Source organism: Parus major, chromosome 22 (assembly GCF_001522545.3).
Source record: "Parus major isolate Abel chromosome 22, Parus_major1.1, whole genome shotgun sequence".
Lineage (NCBI taxonomy): Eukaryota > Metazoa > Chordata > Aves > Passeriformes > Paridae > Parus > Parus major.
In genome coordinates this window covers 889012-913007 of record NC_031790.1, presented here as the reverse complement: position 1 = coordinate 913007, position 23996 = coordinate 889012, and positions in this window count along the sequence as shown.

Here is a 23996-nt window from a genome sequence, read left to right as displayed (position 1 = left end):
GAAGCTCCAGGACATCCCAAAGGATGAAGAAACTCCAGGATGATGAAGAAACGTCCCAGAGGCTGAGGAAGCTCCAGAGTGTCCCAAGGACAAGGAAGTTCCAGGGAATCCAAGAGGATGAGGAAGCTCCAGGGTGTCCCAGAGGCTGAGGAAGCTGCAGGATGTCTCATCCCCTTGGCAAAGCCACATTTTCCCTTCCCTGGAGTTGATCTCTCTCCACGAGGACAAAATCCTCCGCGCTGCCTCGGGAGCATTTAACACCATTTCTGCTTTTCCAGGAATGACTCCATAAAGAGCAGCAAAGAGGGAGGGTCACAAGTTTAAACTTTATTTGGAGCTATAACTCTTTCCCTGCAATCCCATATAACTCTTTCCCTGCAATCCCATATAACTTTATTGGTTTGGGTCAGTCCCTTCCCTGGATGTGGGAGCTGGATGCATCCACATGCTCCTCCTTTGGTTTTTTTGGCTCACAAAAAAATCATTTTTATTATGTCTTCCCCAGAATTCGGGACTGGGATAAATCCCTTCTGTCTCACTCTGTGTCTGTGACCACTCCAGGAGGCTCTGGGGTGCCATGAGGGGACTCTGCCTCCCTTGGCTTGATGGAAGGAAGGGAAGTGACTCCGTGGGTGTTGTTCTCTCAAGGCAAAACAGGGCCCTGGGTGTTTGTTGTGACAGAGGGAGGGAGGAAGATCTGAAATTCCGGGATTTTTCATCCTTTCTCCTTGCAGGAGTATGCTCTGGAGTGATGGAAACGAAGCCCAGGCAGGATCATGGCAGTGAGCTCCCCTCCAGGATGTCCTTGAGGAGTCATGGAATCACAAAAGGATTTGGGCTGGAAGGACCTCAAATCCCATCAGTGCCACCCCTGCCATGGCAGGGACACCTCCCGCTGTCCCAGGCTGCTCCAGCCTGGCCTTGGAAACTTCCAGAGATCCAGGAGCAGCCCCAGCTGCTCTGGGAATTCCATCCCAGCCCCTCACACCCTCCCAGGGAACAATTCCTTCCCAGTATCCCACCCCACCCTGCCCTCGGGCACTTTGAAGCCATGAAGATGCTGTGGCTGGTGCCAGCAGGTGTGGCCACCTCTGAACTCCCCCGTTTTTGGTTCCCCCCAGGTGTGTCCCCCTGGCACCCAGCTACTGTTTTTGTCAGGAATTCTCCCATTTCAGGGACACAAGAGTGTCCAGAGAGGATCACCAGACCCACAGCTCTGCTCTTCTCGTTGCCAGAGTTCTTCCTTCGAGGCACTTTCTGAGAGCAGGAAACCATCCCAGGGAATGAGCTGGAGCTGTGTCTGGAACAGTTTGGGAATGTTCAGCAATCTCATCCGGTTTGGTGCCAGCTTTTACAGGACTCCTCTCTCCAATCAACCTCATTAACTGCGGAATTCTTCCGCTGCTGCTTCAGGAGCTCCAAACTCTCCGCAGGCCGTGGTTCGTGCAGTAGCAAATTTTCAGTGCAGTTCCCAGCACTGAAGCCAACCCAACAATGGTTTCTTTGATACTGATATTCCTGGAGGGAAAAGGAAAGAAAAGAAGCCCTTCAAGAAACGCACTGGCCTCTTTCTCCCCCAGTCCCCTGCCCTCTCATCTCCAAAGGAATTTCTTGATTGTTCTCTCCAACACCGTTACAAACTTAGCTTCAAGGGAAGGGAAAAGGGCTTTTTTTTTTTTGGCTTTTTCTCTCTCTGCTCCCCTGAGTGCTCCTGTTTTGAGTCCTTCGGCCTGATCTCTGTTCAGCAGGGCTCCTTTGCTGACCACAAAGGCGGCAAAGAAAAGCTTTGAGCAGAAGTTACTCACGAACTTTTTTTCTTTTTTTCCTCATCTTCTCAGAAAATTTCCTAATGGTTTGGGAACATCGGGAGTTCAAGGTTGCTTTCCTGTGGCTTCCACTGTTTCTCGAAGGCCTTGAAATCTTCTTTGAAATTCCACAGCTGTATCCACACAGCCCTGGGAGTAATTCCGAGCCATTTACTTCCAAAGGTGAGTCCGCCCAGGGAAGGCAGCGCAAGGAAGGGGTGTGGGGTGAGTGTAACAGGTCTCTGATTGTTTCTTTCTTCGCTTAAGGAGTCTCAGAGGTCACCTGGGGTGTTGTTTTCCACCCAAAAAGAGCCTGTTTATCACGACACCAGGTTTATGTGTGGGGCAGCTCAGGCAGAGTTCGCCAGTTGTGATCTGGAATTGTTGAAGGGAAAAATGGAGTCAATGCTGTTGATTTCTCAAGAGAATGTTTTCCCGTCCCAGCTCCACTTCTCTTCAGTCTCTCTCCCATCATTTCCTCCCCATCTCCTTTTCCCCTCTCACAAAGCAGCTGGGGCCAAAATGTCAGACACGGCACTTTGGTTTTCCCAAAAATCAAACAAAAAGAGAGTTCTGACACCTCGGTCCTCTCAACAGCCCCAGAGGAGGCATCAGTGCCTAAAGAATGGAAATTAATAAACCTGTGTGGGCTAGGTCAGTTTGTTCCAGCTGGGAATCTCACCCTGGGTTTGTGAATTCCCAGGTTTAGGGCAGGTTCAGGGTTTGGCATTCTGGGGTTGAGCCTCAGGTCAGCCCAGCGCTCTCTCTTGGGTTTTTGTGGGATTTCTGCAAGGAGGAAGGATCATGTGCGTCATGCAGAGAGGGAATAACAAAACAGATCTGGAGCAGCTGAGCTCCCCCAGCAGGGAAGAACCTCCAGGAGGATTTTGTGACATAAAAACACCAAATAAACACGAGTGGCGCTGAGAATACAGCTCTGCTTTGCTGGGAGGGCACAGCCTGTCTCCCGTACGAGTTCCTCAGCCAGACAGAGAGTAAATGCCAGGCTTGTTCCTGTATTTCCCAGCTGACTGACCCTATAAAGAAGATTATCCTCAGTTCCCCTCCTCCTGCCTCAGTTTGTTCCATCCCTGGAAGTGTCCAAGGCCGGCTTGGATGGGCTTGGAGCAGCCTGGGCTGGTGGGAGGTGTCCCTGCCCATGGGCCTGGGTGGGCTTTGGGGTCTCCCCCAACCCAAACCTTTCTGGGACTCTGATTTCAGGTCTTTCACTGTACAGAACACACATCTAAAATGCTGGGTGTCTCTCTGGCTTCTGGGAGGTGCTGAGGAGAGAGGAAAGAGCAATGGCTCCGTGTTGGGGCCTGTGTTTGGGATTTGGGTCGGGAGCTGGCAGGGAGTGTCACCTGAGGCCCGAGCAGTGGGTCCGGCCTCCTCCTCAGAGCAGAGCTCACCTCAAAGTCAGGTCACTCTGTCAGAGGCAAAACTCTCAAAAATCTTTGTCTTTTTCAAGATTAAAACTCTCCACAAAGGAGGCAGATGGGGTAAAGTCAAGGCAGAGCCTGTTCTAAAGCTCTGTGAAAAGTCTTTCTGATTTGGGCTGTGTCACCTGCATGTCCTGAAGGTTTGTAGAATCCTGGAGTGGTTTGGGTGGGAAAGACCTTAAATCCCACCCAGTGCCAGCCCTGCCACGTGCAGGGACAGCTCCCACTGTCCCAGGGTGCTCCAAGCCCTGGCCTGGGACACATTTCCTCACTTTAACCCAGTTACACCCTAACACCAATTAAATGAGATATTTTACTCCTTTCTTTGGCTTTGCAGAGGTGTCGCTGTGACAACCCGTCCCGTAATATTGCAATATTCATATTACAGATGATGGAAAATGTTCTTTCCATTCCCCTCTCTCTTCTTTATTTGCTTTCTAGCCTTGCCCTGTGGTTCCTGTCCTGCTCAGGGGTGTTCTGCTCTCAGCCCCTTGTTCCTGCTGCTGGATTGGGGTCAGGAGGTGTCCCCAGGAGTGATTGACTGCCAAGGTGCAGCAGCAGATAAACCCTCCCCAAAACCACTTGTGAGAACGGAGACAAGGATTTATATTTAGAAATCCATTTAGGTCTCCCCATCTTGCTTAAAATGGAATTGATAATAATAATAATACCTGGCTGGGCCGTGCACTTAATGAAAAGCAGCAAATGGGAAAGTTAACAAATGTAAAAGTTGAATTTTTTATGGGAGCTTTGCTTTTCCAGTAAGCTTTTAAAGCCCTATTCTCATTGGAAGCAATCTACTGATACATTTAACAAATGTCAAGATGAAATGCTTCAGCAGAGATCAAAAGGAGCGAGGTTTTATTGTGCTGCTCTTGCAGCACTGATAGCCTGGCTTGAACTTTCATGCTAAGGATCAATAGCTTTATTTGATCAAATATGGGGAGCTATCAAAGCCATCGGGCTCTACCTAAAGGACACTTCAGATTGAGCTGCCTCCCTCGAGAGCACTCGGGCTCTTCACTGCGGGCTTTGATATTTGCTCGTGTCCCTGCTTGTTTGGAAATTGGGTTTTAATTAATTTTTAAGGGAAAAAAACCACAAAAACCCCACGCTTGGGTTGTTGTGTGTTCCTGAGTACTCTCCTCACTCCGTGGGGATCAAAGCCACCACGTGCCACCAAGGGGCCAGCGCTGGGTTTGAAATCTGGTGGCTTTAGAAGACTTCAAATCCCAAGGAATTCCCTAAAAGTGATGCAGCTTGGCTGGGAAATTCAAAGGGCCTCGGAGGGGAGGACACCACCACCACCCCTTGTGCCGATGGTTGAGGAGGAGAAGGGGCAGAGACGCCTCTCCCAAGATGGAAATTCAACAATTTGGCCCCAAAACTCTACAATTTTTCCCCAAACCTCCCCCCAGTCCTCCCCTCCCTCCACCCCACCTCCACCATAAATGATTAAGAGCTTTTTCTGGTGAATAAACACCAGCTTTTGGAATAAACATTTGTGTTTATCAACAGAAGATCTGGTGGTGTTAGAAGACTTAAATCCCAAAGAATTCCCAAGAAGTGATGGAGTGGGAAGTTCAAAGGCCCCCAGAGGGGAGGACACAACACCCCTCGAGCCAGTGGAGGAGAGGAAGGGGCAGAGGTGCCTTTCCCCCCACAATTTGCCCCCAAAACTCAACAATTTTCCCCCAGAATTCCGCAGTTTTCCCCTAAATGTTCCCCCAGTCCTCCCCTCCCTCCATCCCACCTCCCTCATAAATGATTAGGAGCTTCTCCTGGTGAACTTGAAACAAACATTCGTGTTTATCAGCATAATGAATCTGGTGACTTTAGAAGACTTAAATCCCAAGGGATTTCCTGAAAGTGCTGCAGTGAGGCCGGGAAGTCCAAGGGGCCGTGGGAACAACAAGAACCCCCTGAACCTGGTGGTTGTGGATGAGAAGAGGCAGAGACGCCTCTCCCGAGCTGGAAACTCAACCATTTCCCCCCAAAACTCCCCCGAGTGTTCCCCTCCCTCCATCCCACCCCCGCCATCAGTGATTAAGAGCTTTTGGCTGGTGAACTTGGAACAAACATTTGTGTTTATCAGCAGAGCTGCCGAAAGAGGAAAGCGGTGGGAGCAGGTGGAGGTGGCGGGGGGAGAGGGAAAGAATTGGAAGGACACGGGGAGGAGAAGTAAAAAACACCAGAGCTGAGCTTCCCCCCACACTCGAGAGCAGCTTGGCTAAAGGAGCGTTTCAGCTCCAATAAAAGGAATGGCAGAGGCTGCAGGAAGTGGAGAGGGCTGGGATGTGGTGGCAGGTCCTGGTGGGTGGAGAGGGGGTTCGGTAAAGCCCTCGGAGCATCTGTTCTCCTCTGACAGCAGGCCCTGAGCCTTAAGGCTGATTCCTGTGACAAAAAAAAAGTGCTTTAACTTCTCTTTAACTGGGCTTAACTGAGTTTGGGAGCTCACCTGTGCCCAGGTGAGGATTTGTGTGGAGGAGGGAGCAGGGGTGGGTGATGAGAAATTGTCATGCCAGCAGAGATGAAGCCCCAGAGCCTCCCTAGTGAGGCTGAGAGTGAGGTTTAGCCCTGAATCCCAGCTCAGAGAGGTGCCAGCACCCCTAGAAGTGACATTACAGAAATGTGGCTTTTCTCCTTCCTCCTGTCCCACCTTTGCTGCTTTCTCTGCTTAATTCCAGCACAAGAGGGTCAGGAGGGAGGCTGGGAGCAGCCTGGAGAGGAAAACTCTGCTGTGCTGGTGGTGCTGGGGGGCACAAGAGGCTGAGGATTTCAGGGAACATTTCAGCAGGGCATTAAATCAGCCTGCAGTGAGCCGGGTTTTATTTCACTCATCCCAGCAGAGCTTGTTCGGTTTTGTCCCAAACAAATCAACAACCAAAGAAATGGATTGGAATCATGAATAATTCAGGTGGGAGAAGAGCTCTGAGAGCCAGCCTTGGGGCATGGGAGATTGGGATATTGGGATATTGGGATATTGGGAAGGAATTCCTCCCTGTGAGGGTCCTGAGGGGCTGGGATGGAATTCCCAGAGAAGCCGTGGCTGTTCCTGGATCTCTGGAAGTGCCCAAGGCCAGGCTGGAGCAGCCTGGGACAGTGGGAGCTGTCCCTGCCATGGCAGGGGTGGCACTGGGTGAGATTTGAGGTCCTCTCCCACCCAAACCATTCCAGGATTCCATAAATATCCCCTGTCCTGCGCAGGGGTGTGAACCTGCTCAGAGGGATCTGGGATTTGGGGACATTTGTGTGACTGTGGCACTGACTGGACATCGGGAATTGAGTCTGAGTGTACCCTCAAATCTTCAGCCTGGAGCACAACAATCCACTGGTAACGACAAAAATGCACAGGATTGTTCTGGGCCAGCCACCCTGAGAGCAGGAATCGTTATTTCCTTAACCAGATTTACTAATTGTGGGGGTAATTAAAGCCTCTGAGCGATGGCTGCTGCCTTTCTCCAGCCTCTTTAGATTTCGGGGGGGATTCCTGCTGCTGATCTGTTTGGGTGTTTTCCCTCCTTTTAGCTGCAGTGGGATCTGTATCCCTGCCTTTGCAGACACATCCCTAATTAAATCCCCTGGGAGAGCAAACGATTCCGCAGGTGATTGTTTAAATACCCCCTACAATTAGCAACTGTTGGAGAGAATCCTCATTTTATCTGGAAAAACAACGGGAAACATGATCACACTGAATGGAGAAGGGCACAACAGAGCACCAGAGGTGGAATTCTCTGTCTTAAGCGTCAGCACGTGCTCCAGGTCCCATTCAGAGCCTCAAAACTGGAGCTAAATTGCTCAGAGGTGTTGTCTTGGCTCTCTCTATGGGGATAAATTTCATCTCCCAGCAATGCCCATCCTGACTGAAATAAATTGCTGGAGGGAGCTGCTGTGCCTGGAAGGAAATGTTCTGCAAGGAGGATGCAGAGATTTCTCTCCTGGAGGATTCAGTTCCATTCAGACCCTCCCAAGCACTGCAGGAAAAACGCTCTTGGTTTGCATATTCCAGCCCCAAAAGAGCTGAGCAGTCAGAGCTGTGCTGGGAAGTGATGGAGAACCCGGCTCTGGGCGTTTGTTACTGCCTGCATCGCATTCCAGGACACGGGAAATTAAACACCTCAGCTTAGTGGTCTCCCCTGACCATTAAAAGTCTCCTGCTCTCCGTTTGCTCTTTGTCATCGGGACATTTTGTCTTTTATCTCTTGGAGGTGTCGTGAAAAATAAATTGTTTGTGAAAATCTCCAAAACAGAGAGCTGAGAGCCATAAAAAACCCCCGTGGAGGAGCTTTAATTGGATCTGGGGGAAAGGTTTGGGGGAAATGTGCTGGAAATAAGGGGCAGGAGCTCTCAGAGAACAACCAGGGACCTGACAGAGTGGTGGGTGGGTGTTGGGTGAGGGAGGACAACCTGCCCCAGGCATCGTGGATCCGACCCTGGTGAGGAGAAGGAAGGGAGGGAAGAGGGAAATAATCAGGGAAAATAGAAATACTCTGTTTTGAGCTCAGGGAGTCCTGAAACTGTGAAAGCCCCGTCCCTGGAATTGCCCAAGGCCAGGTTGGATGGGGCTTGGAACACCCTGGGATAGGGGAAGGTGTGCAAGGGCTGGAATTAAATGACCTTTAAGGCCCTTTCCCACCCAATTCCATGATTCCATGACAGAGCCAGGCTGTATTTCCCAGCTTTCAGTTGTTTGTCTCCAAAACTGACTTTTCATCAGCAAAATTACCCCTTGGAGATGTACTCTGCCTCAACACCCTTTCTGATGGTGTGACCTGTGCTTTCCTCCTTGCCAGCCCTGCTGTTGGCTCCTGGAAGGGTTTTTATGGGGTTGGAGTTATTGGGGTTCATCAATCAAACCTGGAAGGAATTAGGGGTGGGAACTGTGCTGATTCCAAAACAAATCCCTCAGCTGGGGGGGTGAAATCCCAGATCCCGTGTGCACATCCCCGTTGTTGGCGGGTTGTTTTTAAGGGATTTTCAAGACTGTTGTTTTTAAATTCCAGTATTTATGTCTTTGTAGGCATTTTGTCTGTTGGACCGAGAACGCAAAAATGTCATTTCCAAAATTTCCTTCCTTAGGAGGAATTGAAAATCCTAAATCCTCCTTTAGTCCCTGAAACATTGGCAGTGTTTTTCTCCCACTCAGCTGAGCGGGAGGGCTGATTCCAGAATGTTTAATAAAAAGAAAATGGCATTGCAGGCTTTGCTGATGCAACACTGCATGGAGTTGTCACTTCCCCGCTCCCTGCAAACAACCTGGGGTAAAACACCCGGAATCTGGGAGCTGCAAATGGAAAATTCTCCTGGCTCCAGCCCACTTCCCTTTGTTGCATCAGCAGGAGGAGGATTTCTGGAGGAGGCAGAGTGACAGCTTGGCATCCCTGCGCAGGCACGTGACTCCTGATTTGTCTTCCGATGGATTCCGCGGAGTCTGGGGGTGTCAAAATAAAGGAAAATAATCCCGAGCAGCTCGGCTGATTGGTGCTGTCAGCTGGTACAACTGCTCGGGGTGGATCCGCTCATCCCAGAGCGGAGAGGAGCCGAAATCCCACATTCCATGGGAGTTCCAGCTGTCGGATCAAAGGAGCATCCCATCAGCTCCAATTTGCTGACGCTTTCCTGAAGTTTTCAGGGGCTGGACCCTCCACCATCCCTCTCCAGGTGTCACCTTTGCAGCACTCTGAATCCAACCTCTTGCCTTTTGATAAACGCAGCCCCAAAAAATTTCATTTTACACATTAGGGAAAGTGCCTAAGACACCCCAGGAAAACTCAGGAGACGGAAATTATCAAAATTCCAAACTCACACGGCTGATTTTCATCCTTGTTTGGCTTCATTTGGCTGTTTCTGAGAGAAATTAAGAGAAATAAAAGAGAAATAAAATTTAAGAGAAATAAAAGCCTCCCCTGGCACAGCTTGGAGCTGTTTCCTCTCCTCCTGTCCCTCACTGTGTGAAGTGGGGAGGAGGGAAAGGCGAAGCAGAGCAGCAAGGCCTGGCTTTGTCGGCAATTTCCTTCCTTATCCCTCACAAAAATAATCCAATGAGAATATCGGGAGAGCAGCGCCATTTCCCGTGGGATCCAGACCTGCCTCACCTGTTTCAGATATTCCCATATTGCTGCTGTCAGTCTTTCTAACTCCATCAAGGCCGAAACAACCACGGGATCCAGGGATGAAAGAGGAGACTTGAAAAGGCGAAGCAAGCAGCGCGTTAGGCCCATTTAATTTAAATGTGCTGGATCCAGCCCAAAGCTCCGGCTCCGCTGTGTCCGGGCAGTTCGGATCCTTATTAGCGCTCCTGAGACAGGGAAGGTGTTTTAAAGCAGGCCTGGCTGCAGATGAGGGGAATTTGAATCAGCACAGAGGTTTGGAATTGTTTTGTACGCGGCCCTTGTTGCAGTCTCGGGTGAGGAGTGAAGGGAGGTGTGGCGGCACTGCCAGCTTAGCTGGGGAGATTCCTGTGCCTCAAGAGTCGGGAAAAGGTGATTCCTGGTGGGGCAGGGAGGAGGGAACGATGAAGGGAGTTTGGGATTTGTCCTCTGGGAAGGGCAGCTCAGCTCTGCCCGACTGCAGGGCTTGTCCTGCGGGTGTTGGTGGAGATGCTGAGCTCCGGTGGATGAGGGTCCTGCCCGCTCTCCCAGGTGCTTCCAGACCCTGTAAAACATCCCACAGAATCCATCCCCACAGATTTGGCATAAATCCACAGAACCCGCCCCCAAAAATTCATCATAAACCCACGGGATCCATCCCCACAAATTCGGCATAAATCCATGGAATCCACCCCCAAAAATTCATCATAAACCCATGGAATCCACCCCCAAAAATTCATCATAAACCCACAGAATCCATCCCCACAAATTTGGCATAAATCCATGGAATCTATCCCCACAAATTTGGCATAAATTCATGGAATCCACCCCCAAAAATTCATCATAAAGCCGTGGAATCCACCCCCAAAAATTCATCATAAACCCACAGAATCCATCCCCAAAAATTCATCATAAACCCACAGAATCCATCCCCAAAAATTCATCATAAATCCATGGAATCCACCCCCAAAAATTCAGGATCAGAAGGATCCAGGGAGAGCTCAGAGCTCCTTGCAGGGCCTGAAGGGGCTCCAGGAGAGCTGGAGAGGGGCTGGGGACAAGGGATGGAGGGACAGGACACAGGGAATGGCTCCCACTGGAAAACAGGAGATTGGGGTGGGATATTGGGGAGGAATTCCTGGCTGGGAGGGTGGGGAGGAGCTGGGATGGAATTCCCAGAGGAGCTGGGGCTGCCCCTGGATCCCTGGAAGTGCCCAAGGCCAGGCTGGAGCAGCCTGGGACAGTGGGAGCTGTCCCTGCCATGGCAGGGGTGGCCCTGGATGGGATTTGAGGTCCTTTCCCACCCAAACAATTCCAGGATTCCATGAACTTTTTTGGACCTTCCATTGCAGGCTGTTGGCCTGGGATTGGAATTTCCATGTGACAGATTTAATAAAAGCCACCAGAGCTCACCGTGTGGTTTAATAAAACCTCAGCGCCCTCGGATCAGGAAGCTGCAGCCCAGGATAATCCATGGAGCTCCCGATGATTGGGAGAGAATTCCTGCTCCAGCCCCACCGCTGTGAGAGGGATTTCACAGCAACTCCTGTGCTTAAAGTTTTCCTTAGGCAGAAAAAAGAGAGGCAAAACCCATTCCTGAGGGGAAAACAAGGAGATTTGTGTAATACAATATTCCCAATTAATTGTCTTCAATTTGGGGGGGAATCACACGGAATTAGATAAAACTCCCTCAATAATTCCCATTACAGAGGGGGCTGGAGTTAAGGAATAACCATTTTGGGGTTAATTTTCAGCAGGATTTGGGTTTCTCTCCCTGTGCTCCCCCAAAGTGCATTTCCAGGACTCCTCATGACAGGAAAATTGTTGGATGGAGCCACCCCCTGTAATGGGATATTCCAGCAATTTATTCCCCACAAGATTTTACCCCCAAAAAGAGAACGTTGGGCAGCCTTGTGGGCAACTGGGGAACCCTGGAGACTCTCCCCATGTGCAAAACTCTCTTTACCGTGGAAAATTTTCCTCCAGGATGTGTTTTTGGGGCTGTGGGGAATGGAAACAGAACGCTGCACACTCAGAAAAGTTCATTTATTTGACATGAAAACTCCAAATTCACCCTCCCCCTGCTTAACACGAGTGAAAAAAATGGAATTTGAGGTCTCAGAGGTTATTTTAATTCAGAGCAAAAATTGGGTTTGAGGTCAGCTACCCTTTGGATTCAGCATTTGTGCAGAATATTCCTGAACTCTCCTTTCCTGGGGTCCAGCAGGGATGAAGCAGCAGGGGCTGGGCTCTTTGTTCCCTTCTCCAGACCATTTTTAGCTGGATTTTACCCGGATTCTGCCTCTCCCGTTCTCCCCTAAGGCAGCAGAGTGTTGGATTGGCACTGCCAAGACCAATCCTTTTCTTTCCAGACACACAGAATTAATTCCAGCGCTCCCAATCCCTGACCTTCTCCCTGTTGTTCTAATGGTCTAAACCCTTAAGAGTTTGGAGCTTGCTCCCATCTCCTCCAAGCCCTGAAATCCTGGAGTTTTCCCTCACTGGAGCTTTTCCAACCCCTAAAATGATTTTCCCTCCCATCCCAACACACAGCGGCTCCCGTGCCCAAGCTGGGATGCTGAAATTTATCGACTTTCAAAATTTGCCTTTTAATTCTTCTCCTCCTTCCCTCTCAGCAGGGGAATTTGTGAGCTGCTGGAATGCTGGAATGGTTTGGGTTGGAAGGGATCTTAGAGATGTGAGAACAGCAATATTCCCTGTTCCTTGAGTGATCCTGCCTGGCACACAGAAAAGGTGAGCACATCCAGCCCTTGATTGTCTTTGATTCCCTGGGGAGGCTGAAATACTTCTGAACTCCTCACGTTGTTATTAAGAGCAAAGATGTTGAGCCACAGGATATAATTAGAAAAAAATCTGAGTGTGTTAGGAAGGAAGAAATCGCAGTTTCTTTTGAAATATCCTTTAAAAAAGGTCTGATTTCATGCAATGTTCTCGTCCAAGCCCTGTGCTGGCTCATCTTGGCACTTTGGGAATGAATCATCGGCTCCCATTGTCTCGTCTAGGAATTCCCATCTATCAGCATCCTTCTAAGAAACTGCAGGGAAAACAAAAAGAAAAATGCAAAATTAACTTTCAGCCCCCCTTTCCTCAGTCCCCTGTACCTGACTCAGATGAGATCAGGGATTTTGTTTCCCTGGCCAGAGCCTGGGAATTTTTCCCTATATTAAAAATAACCCAACACAGCCTCCCACAGCACATCAGGATCTTTCATAAAGCCTGGTTTTAATCTTGCCAGAGATAATCTCGCTTCTTCATTTGGAGCAAAGGGAATATTTGGGGCTGATGCCCAAAGGCTGAACGTTCCCCATGGCAAAAAACAAACCTGGGTGGCCTGAAGCAAAAAATGTGTTGGCTCATCCTTTTAGTGGCTCCTCTGCGTTGGTGGCAATGAAGGATTTTCCAGGTAGAGACAAAAAAAGGAGATAAAATTGGGGTTTTTCCTGTGTCTAAAGCACACAGTCCATCAGGTTCTACCCTGAAGAGATGGAAAAACATTTCTGTAATATTTAGGGAAAAAAGGTCTGTGTTTTCAGAAGGATAAGAGGAAACAAGTCCACAAGAGCAGGTGGAGAAGATGTGGTTTTCCTGCCCAGACAGAGCTGCTGGGCTCCGTGGCACTCCAGGAGAGGGTCCCTCACTGGACAGGTGACTTTCAAAGCCCCGTGGTGGCTCCTCTCACCTAAACCCAAAGCTGGAGCTTGGTCTGAGCCTCGGGCAGGGATTACCCAGGCTGGGCTCTCATGAGCTATTTAATTCCCCCACACATCCCCAGATGGTCCCAGCTCACCCCAAACCCAGCCAGCCTGGCCCTTCCTTTCTCCCAGCCACTCTGGGTTCTTCGGTTCCCCTTCTCCCCCCAGCAACCAAATCGTGTTGGACATTTCTGGCTGAACTCGCAGCCAGTCTCTGAAATATCCAGTGCTTTATCCCCAGGAGCCCCTCAGGAGTTGCTTTTTTTAATGGATTAACTATGACAGGGACTGCACTCCCACAGTTTTTAAAATATACAATAAGTATATTACATACTTTTAAAGCTATAAATAAGATTTATACACAACCCATGGGGATTTTCCATTAAAACTTCATAAATCACATTGTACATTATCCTCTTTAATCCTCAGCCTTGCCGTGGTAGTCACCAGAAAATATATTTAACCCTGTATAAAATTGATGATAAGCACGGAGGAAGAATGTTAACGAGAGCTTTTATGGGCCCTGTATTTTCTTAGCCTGATCCATTCTTTTTCCTGGCAATTATTTGTAATTGGAGCAGTTATCTCCTGGCCTTTATTAACTGAAAACTCAGGTGCTCTGCCCAGAATGGAGCCAGCACAGCCCAGGATGAGCTTTTCCTGCCTTCTCCTCTCTTTAGCTGGGGGGGTTCCCATTGTTTGCTGCTTGGAGAAGACAATTTTCACCCTCCACGTCTCATCCATGCTCTCTCTGCTGATTCAGCTCCAGCTCTGAGCGAATGGCATCAGCAGAGGAACGCTGATTTAATTCTGTTATCATGGAATTAAAACCCTGTCTAACGTGATGAACCTTCAGTATCTTCAATATTCTTCAGTTATTTGATATTCTTCAATATTCTTCAGTTATTCAATATTTTTCAATATTCTTCAATCCTTCTCAAAGCTATTCAATATTATTCAGTCGTAGTCAATTTGTGATTTGTAAATTACGATATTTACACATCGTAGTTGTGAAAAACAGCTGGAGAACACCACAAATCCCCTCCTTCCTTTTGGTGTCAGTGGGGGAAGTAATTCCAGAATTAAGTAATTCCAAAGTCCCTCCCCTTGGGCTGCCCTCTGAATCAGAGGAGAAAAAATCCTGTGAGGGGAAAAAAGAGGTGGAAAAAGACCCTTGTTTGGGACATTTCCATGTTTGGAGAGCATTAATTGGTGTTTATTCAGCCCCAAGGCTGGCTGAGGGAGATCCTCTATAAAAATAACCATGCTGAGGGGAGATAAAGAGCAATAATAAAAATATAAAGTACAGGAATCGTTCTCTGCTTTAAATTGGGGTAATAAGCTGCACATTTCAGCTGCCAAAAATGGGGATTCAGGACTTACCCCAAATTTAGGGACAGATTTCCATGGAATGCATCAGTTATGAGTAAAATAATTTCCTGTTCACTGGGAATTGCTTCCTAAATTCACCTTTTCCTTAATCATCCAAATTCCTCAATTCTCCAAACACCTGTGCAGTTGTACTGGGCATGGTAAAAATCCAGTGATGAGGCTGCCTGAAATTCTGGATATGAAAAGCAAGATCCAGAACAGGATTCTTCTAAAAAGGTCTCAGATTTGGGACAGTGACAGGATTTGGAGCATTGGTTTCAAAGGTGCAATTACAAGGATGAACTAGGGAGGCAAAAGATGAAGATTTTTATTATTCTGTAACACTTTTTTAGATTTTATTGCCAATAATTACACAGGTTCTTGCTCTGCTTTCGCTGCCCCAACATCCCCCAGGTTAATTACGTTGTCGAGGCCGGGTCCAAAAGGCACTGCTGGAATTATGGTTCTCATTAGAGGATGATGGGATCAATTCCATGGGGGAAGTTTGGGCCAAGCTATTCCACCAACACATCCTGCATATGGAAAAATTAATTCCTCCACGCCTTGTATCCAACTTTTCTTATACTGACTTTACAGAGGGAAAAAAGGGCAATTCTGGCTGACATTTGATGGGCAGATTCATTACAGACTCCAATTTATCTGAATTTTGGCTCTGTTTGGATTGCGAATGTCAAGCCTTGTTATCCGGAGAGCTGTTGAAATTCGGGGCTGAGGTAAGAGGCAGAATCCCAAACCTAAACTAGGCTTGAAAGAGAAATAAAAATGAGCTGCTTTCCTCCCTGGAGATCAGAGCACTCTCTGTGTGGAGTCTGGGGCTCGGTTTTAGCGGCGTCACGGGGCTGAGAACGTGACGTCCACAAAAAACCCAATTATTGGAGGATCTGCATCCTAACAAATGCCAGAGGTTAGGATGCAAAGAAAAGTCCCCCAAAACATCCCAAATGAGCAGTTCCAGTGAAGTTCTGTGTAAAGCCCTTGGGTTTATTTTGGATAAAGAACAGGAGCTGTTTAAATCGGGGAGTAGATAAAGAGGGAATATTTGAGAGAGTCCAGCCTGGAGAAAAGAAGGTTCTAGAGAGACCTCAGAGCCCTTCCAGTGTCTAAAGGGGCTCCAGAAGAGCTGGAGAGGGGCTGGGGACAAGGGATGGAGGGACAGGACACAGGGAATGGCTCCCAGTGCCAGAGGGCAGGGATGGATGGGATTTTGGGAAGGAATTCCTCCCTGGGAATGTGATGAGCTTTAAGGTCCTCCCCACCCAAACCAGGATTCCAGGATTCTCTGGGAGGCTGCCTCATCCCTTTGTTCCCTGGATTTCCCTTTGCAGCAGAGCCAGGATCCCTAAACCCGAGCGATTTGTCCCATTTTCCTTTTTCCATTCCATTTGCAGCTCACAGTTCCAGTCTGGTCTTGGCTCAACAAACCAGGGGCTGGAGTTTGGGGAGGGAAAAGTCCAGAACATTCCAGAAGTGCTTCAGCCATGTGGGGAAAGCCCCAGCTCCGTGGGATCCAATTGAGGCAGCAAAATTTCCCTGAATTTTGGGAGCTCAGGGGGCGCAGGGATCTCTTTTCTGGGAAAAACCATCATTCCTGACCGAGTTTTGGATTAACACAATGGTTTAGATGAACACCCACAGTGCCTGTGTGGTCTGCAGGCCAAAAAATGGTCAGGATTGTGAAGTTTGTTCCTCATCCCAGAGAATGGCCTGGCTGTCACCATCCGTTGCGTTTTCCATGGCAAAACCTCCTTGATTCCGCTGGAGTGAGTGATAACAGGGCGGGCTGGGCTTCAAACGCCCTCCAGCTCCTGCAACAAGTATGAAAAATTAACATTATCACTTCAAAGAGCTCGCAGAGGCAGAGATTATCCTGAGGGACCCGCAAGGATCATCGAGTCCAACCCGGTGCTGGACTTCAAAACCCACAAATTAAAGACAAATCAGCCTCGCATTATTTAATTGAGCAAATCACAACCAGCACTGGAGAAACCGGGCCCAGATTCCTCTTGTGTAACCAATATTTAGTCACAGAATGTGGAAACTCGAGCTCAGATTGACTCATAGGAGGCTCTGTTAGAAAATAGTTCCTCTCTATTTTTCCAGAGCTGCCTCATCAGACGTACACTGAGATTGGCAGCTGCTTCCCTGCATATGCTGGGGAAATTCGGGAGGGTTGGAGGTTCATTCCAGATATTCCAGCTTGTCCCTGGCTTACTGGAAGTGTGAGAATGTTTAAGGTGCATAAAACTGAGCTGTAAATCGAACAGATTTTTGTCAGGAGATGCTGCAGTTTCTGCCTCTCCCCTCCTTCAGAACCAATCCTGCCCCAGGAGTGTTCAGACAATTTTCTTGGGGAAAAGGTGGGAATTTGGGGGGCCTGGGGGGTGGATCTGTGACCCCTGTGGGTCCTTTCCCACCCAGGATATTCCATGGGTTGTGATTTGAATTGGCACGAAGAAGTGGCCGAGGGTGGAAGGCGGACACTTGACATCAGCACAAAGCAACCATGAAAAGTCCAATGTGGTTTGGGTTGGATTTCTAAGAATTTTGAGACTGGATTTATTTAGCTTGGCTCCAACACTGAGCAGCTCCACAGAGTGTCACAACAGGGGAGCAAATAATCCTTTTTGTCCTAAATTCCATTAATTTGGTGCCAGCCAGAGCCCAGCTGACTTTGGGCAGGGGCTTTTCTCATGAGATGTGTTCATCTCCATCACCCCTACCTGAGGATGATGGGGATGGGACATTCCCAGCCTCTTTCCCCACACTGGCTTGAAATTCTGTGTGGAGACTTTATTTTAGCAGGTCTGTCTCCATGGAGAAGTGGCTGGTGGGCTTTTCTGGGGATTGTGCCTCCTGGAAATATGCAGATTTCCCGAAAATTAAATTGGAATTGTGAAAGCAAATGGGATTGTAAATGGGGGTCTTTGTAAGAGCTTCCAAGTGATGATTTTTTCTGTGGGATATTTCAGAGGGATTGACAGGGCATGGAGGGACAGGACACAGGGAATGGCTTCCCACTGCCAGATGGCAGGGATGGGTGGGATATTGGGAAGGAATGTTCCCTGGGAAGGTGAGGTGGTGCTGGGATGGAATTCCCAGAGGAGCTGAGGCTGTCCCTGGATCCCTGGAGGCACCCAAGGCTAGGCTGGATCACCCTGGGGCAGTGGGAGCTGTCCCTGCCTGTGTCAGAAGCGAACTTCCAGGTCCTTCCCCACCCAAACCCTCCGGGGATTCCGCACAGCCTTTTCTCCAGCTCGCTGAAGCCAGCGTAGCTGTGTCTCCCTGCAGGATTATCGGGGCTGGAGCCTCCCCTGATCCCGAGCAGCTCCAGGCGGGATGTGGGATAGCCAGATGGTGCCTCTGACAGCTCCTCCTCACCAGCCTGGGCGCAGCTCTGCACATCCTCCCTCCTCTGACAGCACTCGGAGCCCGTTTGGAACGTGCTCAGGTCCTGCCGGTGCAGATGGGCGAGATGTGCTTGGAAAGGCCAAACGACGGCAATTAGCGCTGTTTAAAATTAATGATGGTGGTGATTAAGAGGCAACGGGAGAGGGGGAGATACCTGCTCCAGAAATAATCAGGTTGTGTTTAACCAGCGCTGGTTGTATTTTTGTAATGCGAAGAGGCAGATCGAGGTGGGAAATGAGGGGGTTTATTTGCCGTGTTTCTGGTAATTAATAATCCATATTAATTAGTGGCTGCTGCTGGGAAGTTGGGAAATGAAATTCCTGGCTGGTTCCAGGTCCTGGCCTGGCTGTGAGGAGCAGCGAGCTCTGGGTGATGCCACCCTAAGGATTATGTTCACACTCACTGTGAGCCGTGTCCTGTTCCCAGAGACATCCAGACCCTGCGTGGGACGGAACAGGGATGGAATGGGGATGGATAATCCATAAAGCCAAGCTGGACAGGGCTTGGAGCAACCTGGGCTAGGGAGAGGTGTCCCTGTCCGTGGTCCTTCCCAACCCAAACCATCTCATGGTTCAGGAGAATTCCTTCTCCCTCTGGCCCCACAGAGAATGGAGCACCCAAAACCATTTATTCCAAGCCACCAGAGTTTATCTCTGGAAAAATCTGGGATTCCACTTTTCCTGAACTTCTATTTATTTCTTTTACCCAAGGTTTCATCATCTCGAACCTTCCTGCCAAGAGGAACAGCTCAGGCTGGGCCAGGGGAGCTCAGGGTGGACAGCAGCAGGAATTTCCCCATGGAAAGGGAAATTGGAACTGCCCAGGGAGGTTCGGATCCCCATCCCTGGAGGTGCTCCAGGATCTCCTGGAGGTGGAACTCAGAGCTCCGGGCTGGGGACAGGGTGGGGATCAGGCACAGCTTTTACTCAACGATCTTGGAGCTCTTTTCCACCCTCAGTGATTCTGGGATTCTGGGATCATACACTTCACTTAATAAGAGTCCAGCTGAAGTTTAGTCTGGGGTGGGTTTAAATATTTTTATTAATCTCTGCCTGGATTTCCCTCATTTTGTGTAACAAAGGAACCATCTCCTTCTCTCTGATTGCAGCTCAGTGTTTTATTGAGGTCTCTCCACTGACAGCTGGTGTACAAAAATATAAACTCTGACTATTATTATTATTATTATTGTTATTGTTGTTATTATTATTATTGTATTTATTATTACTATTATTATTTCCCCAAAGCCTGCTGTCCATAACTCACAGCAAATACAGACTATGCACCACGCCAGCGATGCAGTTGTCATTCCTCATCCTTATTTATTAATGCCTTTTCCGAGCACTTTAGATAACGATTTCAAAACCAAGTTCCAGCAGAGCCGTGCTTTGCCCATCACACTTTAACTGGGGAAAACATTGTTGCCTGATTTTAATCATAAAAATGAAATGCTCCTAATAGAGCGAAAAACCCAATTTCCTGCAGGAGCGTTTGCAGGCTGATGTGGCTCCGATATTCCTGCCATGACAGGAGAGTGATGTCGTGGGCACGGGAAAATGTTCTGGATATCCCTGAAACAAATGGAGCTGTGCTGGGGCGTTTCGAAGTTTGCATCATTGACTTTCAATTGTCATTTGCAGATAATTATTAATTAACCTCCACAGTTCCTGTGCTTTAATTCTGGGGTTGCGTTGGGCATCAGGTGAGAGGAGGTAAAACCCCACCAAACACTGGGACAGGGACAAGACTTGAGGATGGCTCTCCCACGTTGATTCCATATTTGGAGTTTCTTTCATGCCTCCTCTTCCTCCTCCTAATTATTCCTGAGTGACTCGGAGGGGACAAACTGGGAAGGAGTTTTGGGATGAATTAGGGATGAACTGAGGTCCCGATAAATTGTGTCTCATCCCAAAAGTTTGGCTTGGAAGGCAGGAACATTTTTAAGTTGCCGGTGTTGTGGGGTTTGAAGTCCTTTCCCGAAGTCGCACTCCAGGATACCGAGAAGGGTCCACCAAGCTCCAGTTTGGGACTTTTGGATCCTATTTTTAGGGATCTGTCACTGACATGGAAGGAGGATGGAGTCAGGTGGGGGTTGGTACAAGGAACAGGAGGAGGGGAAACGGCCCCAAGTTGTGCCATGGGAGGTTCATCTTGGATTTTGGGAATATTTTCTTCATGGAAAGAGTTGTCCATGCCCAGGGCAGGGGTGGAGTCACATCCCCGGCGGGATTTAACAGATTTGGGAACGTGACACTTGGGGACACGGAAACATTTGGACTAGATGACCTCAAACAATTCTGGGATTCCACTACAATTTCAGCCTTAGTCTCCTTAAGATGGGAATTATCTTCTGCTCCTGATTTGTTTGGTGCTGCCTCCCATGAGGATTTCCTATTGATCAGCCCCCAACACATTCCACCAATCGAATTCTTATTCCCAATTTTGCTGACTGGATCTGCCCGCGCCTGGGTGCGGGTCAGGAAAAATGGAATTATTCCAATCAGTCACAAAGAAGTCCTAGATCAGAAGAAAGCAGCGATTTCTCCCTGCAGGGTATCAACATTCCCAACTCCACTGGCAGCCATCTCCTGCAATATTCACAGGAATCCCATTCCATCCCTCTCCCGCGCCTGTGGAAGTGCTAATGAAGCAAAAGTGTCCTCAAACATGGGATGGTGACAACGCTGAGATGAAATTCAGCTAAAATAAGAACCCAGCAGAATTTGTGAGTGTTCACCACAGCCAATATTTATCCTCTGATTTTAAAGGGATAACAGGAGAGGAAGATGTTAATTGGAATAACCCTGACTCTGGAAACATCTCCTGTTTAATCCACAGGTTGGGCTGGGCTTCACCAGCGCTCGAAGAATAACAAAATGGGGGAAGCTGTAGGATTTTCCATCAGGAATAATTTACTGCCCTGTGGTGACACCCATTAAATGTTAACAGACAGTATCTTCCAGGATTTACTGCTGGAATTTCGCTGCTTCCCCCACTCCGAGCCATGGAGCCGGGCTGAGAATTATTGCCAGGTGTGATGAACAGCAGCAGCGCCTCGTGATAAGTTTGGCCATAATTCCACATTTCCAGCAGGTCCCCACAGCGGTGGCAGAGCCCAGGGAATCCATCTCTGGCCATGGATAAATGGATTCAGGTGTGGAAAGCCCGGATAAAGGTGCCCAGCGCTCCCACGGGGATGTGCCATTAATAAATAGGTTTAAAAAGAGATCTTCTGGTCAATAAATGCTGTTCACATCATCTCAGAGATGAGCAGGAGGTGCAGAACTTGAGCAGGAATTAAGATCCAAATAATCCAACCCTCAAAAAAAAATTCACGTGATCACAGAGAGGATGGAGAAGACTCCAAAATCATGGAATTCCTGGGGTTGAAAAAGGCCGTTTGTCCAAGGCTGGGAATAACGCATGGAGAACAAAGGGAATATTCTGTGGAGTTGCCAAGGACAGGATTTGGGAATTCTGGAAGAGCAGAAGAAGGGCAGGGCCTCCTCCCACTGGGTCTTTACTCAAGGATTGTTGAGGACAGATCAGTTGTTTGTTTGCCCACCCGGGCTGGGGTTCCATGAATTAGATCCCCCTTTTCCTTCTCCATGCCCGTTTTCCCACCTAAAAAAACTTCCTGCTTTTGCTGCCTCGTCCTTGAATGAAAATTTCAGTAGCCTTGAGCCAGGCAGACGAGCAGGGTATAAATTATTCCAACAGTCACACCTTTGTAGCGTTTGAAAGGGAAATTCTGAGCCTGGGGTTTAAATGTTTCACAAGCTCCCGTCCCCTGTTGGTCGGGACTTTGTTCCTGGATGTAAAGAGGGACCCGTGGGGCCTGGGAATCTGATTCCCAGTGATCCCAGTGCCTGTACTGGGCATTAGTGGGAAGTCCAGTTCCTCTTCTCGTGGGAGGTGTCCCTGTCCATGGAAGGGGTGGCACTGGGTCCCTTCCAACCCCGCCATTCTGGGGTTCTGTGATCCCACTTAAAGGGGAATTCTATCTTGGGAAAAAGGCACCTCAGACATTTTCTTCATTTATTTTATTGTACTAAGGGAAAATACTGAAGCGATTTTTCTTGAAGATTCTTTTTTTTTTTAAATCATGTTTGCTTTCCACAAAGATAAACCCAAATACTGCCAGAGGTGCTGTTTCCCCTCCTAACCAGCAATAGATCCAGGTATTTTCACCCTGATTTTCCCCATTTGGCACCAATTCAAACAATATAAACTCCTCTGCTCTCCCTTTCTCCTCTCAGATATCTTTGTTTCTAACTTCGTTACGTTTTGGGGTTTTTTTCTCCTTTCAGCTTTGCTTTTTCTGGAAGTCAGAGCTGGGTTAGATCCCCTTGCACTGGAGAAAAATCACCTCAGTAGAAGTTGTTCACCCAGGGGCAAGATGTGGTGAATCAACAAATCATGGAATTGTTTGGGTTGGAAAAGCCAAATCATCAAATCCAACCGTTCCTCAGCACTGCTGAGGTCAGCACTGACCGTGTCCCCAAGTGCCACATCTGCTGTCACATCCCCACGGGGGTTTAAAACCAAACTTCCTCAGGCTGGGGATCACTGTTAAAGATCTGTCTGCAGCAGGAATTGGAATTAGATGGTCCTCGAGGTCCTTTCCAACCCAAACCATTCCATGATTTTGTGATCTGGGGAACTGCCCGGTCTCTTCCGTAGTGTTTTCCTTAGAGCACAGAGGGAATTCCAGCCAGGCTGACACCTTGTGCTGTCCAGCGGGTCATTTTGACTTAAATAAAGGGGAAAATTGTTTAAATTATCCCAAAATTGTAGTTCAGAACCCGTGGAGAGGCAGAAGGGAGGAGAGATTTCACTTCCAGAGGAACCCATTGCAGGGGGGACTCGTTGACAAGGCGTTCTCTGAGAGGAGGGAAAAGTGGAACAGCTGGAAGTGGCACCCAAATTCTCTCCCCCATCAGCATCCTGCCCTGCAGACCATCTTAATCCTTCATTACTTCCAGGCTGCAGCTCGTTCTGCCTCATCCCAGGGACATTCCCAGCACTGGGAATCACATTTTTCCAACAACTTTGCATAAAACCTGAACAGCACGGCCCTCAGTAGCCCCGGGAAGGCCATTTATTACCAGGGTGGGACGAGCCGTGTACAGCACACGGAGTGTGGGTAATTAAAAGTCCGGGAGCTGCAGCATTCCATGATTAATGCCTTAGGTGGGCACTCCAGCTCCTAAAACTAATGGGAAGTGACTCGAACTGCACCGGGGTCCCCGGGAGGAATCCGGGTTGCTGCAGGCATATTGCAGATTCTTTGGCTCATTAATTACAGCTGCTCCGAGTGGAAAGTTTATAATTAAACATATAGTTTACTCCCCAACTTGGGGGTGGAGTAAATGAAGGGAATTAAGTTTCTTTCAGGGTAAGCACATGGAGGCGTGGAGGTGACAAGGAGGTTTTATCTGGACTCATCCAGAGTGGGATGATGTCATGTTTATCATCAAATTTATCAGTTTAATTACCTTTCTAGGTGGGGCTTGAGTCTTAAAAAAGGAGGGAATTGGCAGCTTTACCTTCCTGGCAGTATCCTGTGTTGGGATGAAGTCAGTCCTATTTCCTTTACTGATCTATTTCTTTGCTGAGATTTTGAGCTGAAAATACCAGAATACGCAATTTAAAAATTAATAAATACAAGTTCCAATGCAATTAAAATGTGGTTAAAAGCACAGGGGTTGTTAGTGATAAATGTTAATTATTTTGGTGTTCCTGTCCACAGTCAGTGCCTGAATATTCCCATTTTCTGGAACTGAGGGTTTTTCCATTCCCAGGCTGGGCTCTCTGGCTCGTCCCCTCCCTGTGCTCCCTCTCCCTGCCCCAGCTCCCTCCTGTCCCCTTCCCTGCAAGCACAGCCCAGGAATCCTGAGCTCCCATCAAGGTTTGGTTCTGGATCATCCATACCTGGGCTGGGAATTGTGGATTTTGAACTGCTCTCGACTTTCTTTCCTCTGGGACAGGTCAGTTCACAGAAAACCCTTCAAAACTGGCTCCAGAATGAAGAAAAGTAAAGTAAAGTAAAGTAAAGTAAAGTAAAGTAAAGTAAAGTAAAGTAAAGTAAAGTAAAGTAAAGTAAAGTAAAAGAAATAAGATAAGATAAGATAAGATAAGATAAGATAA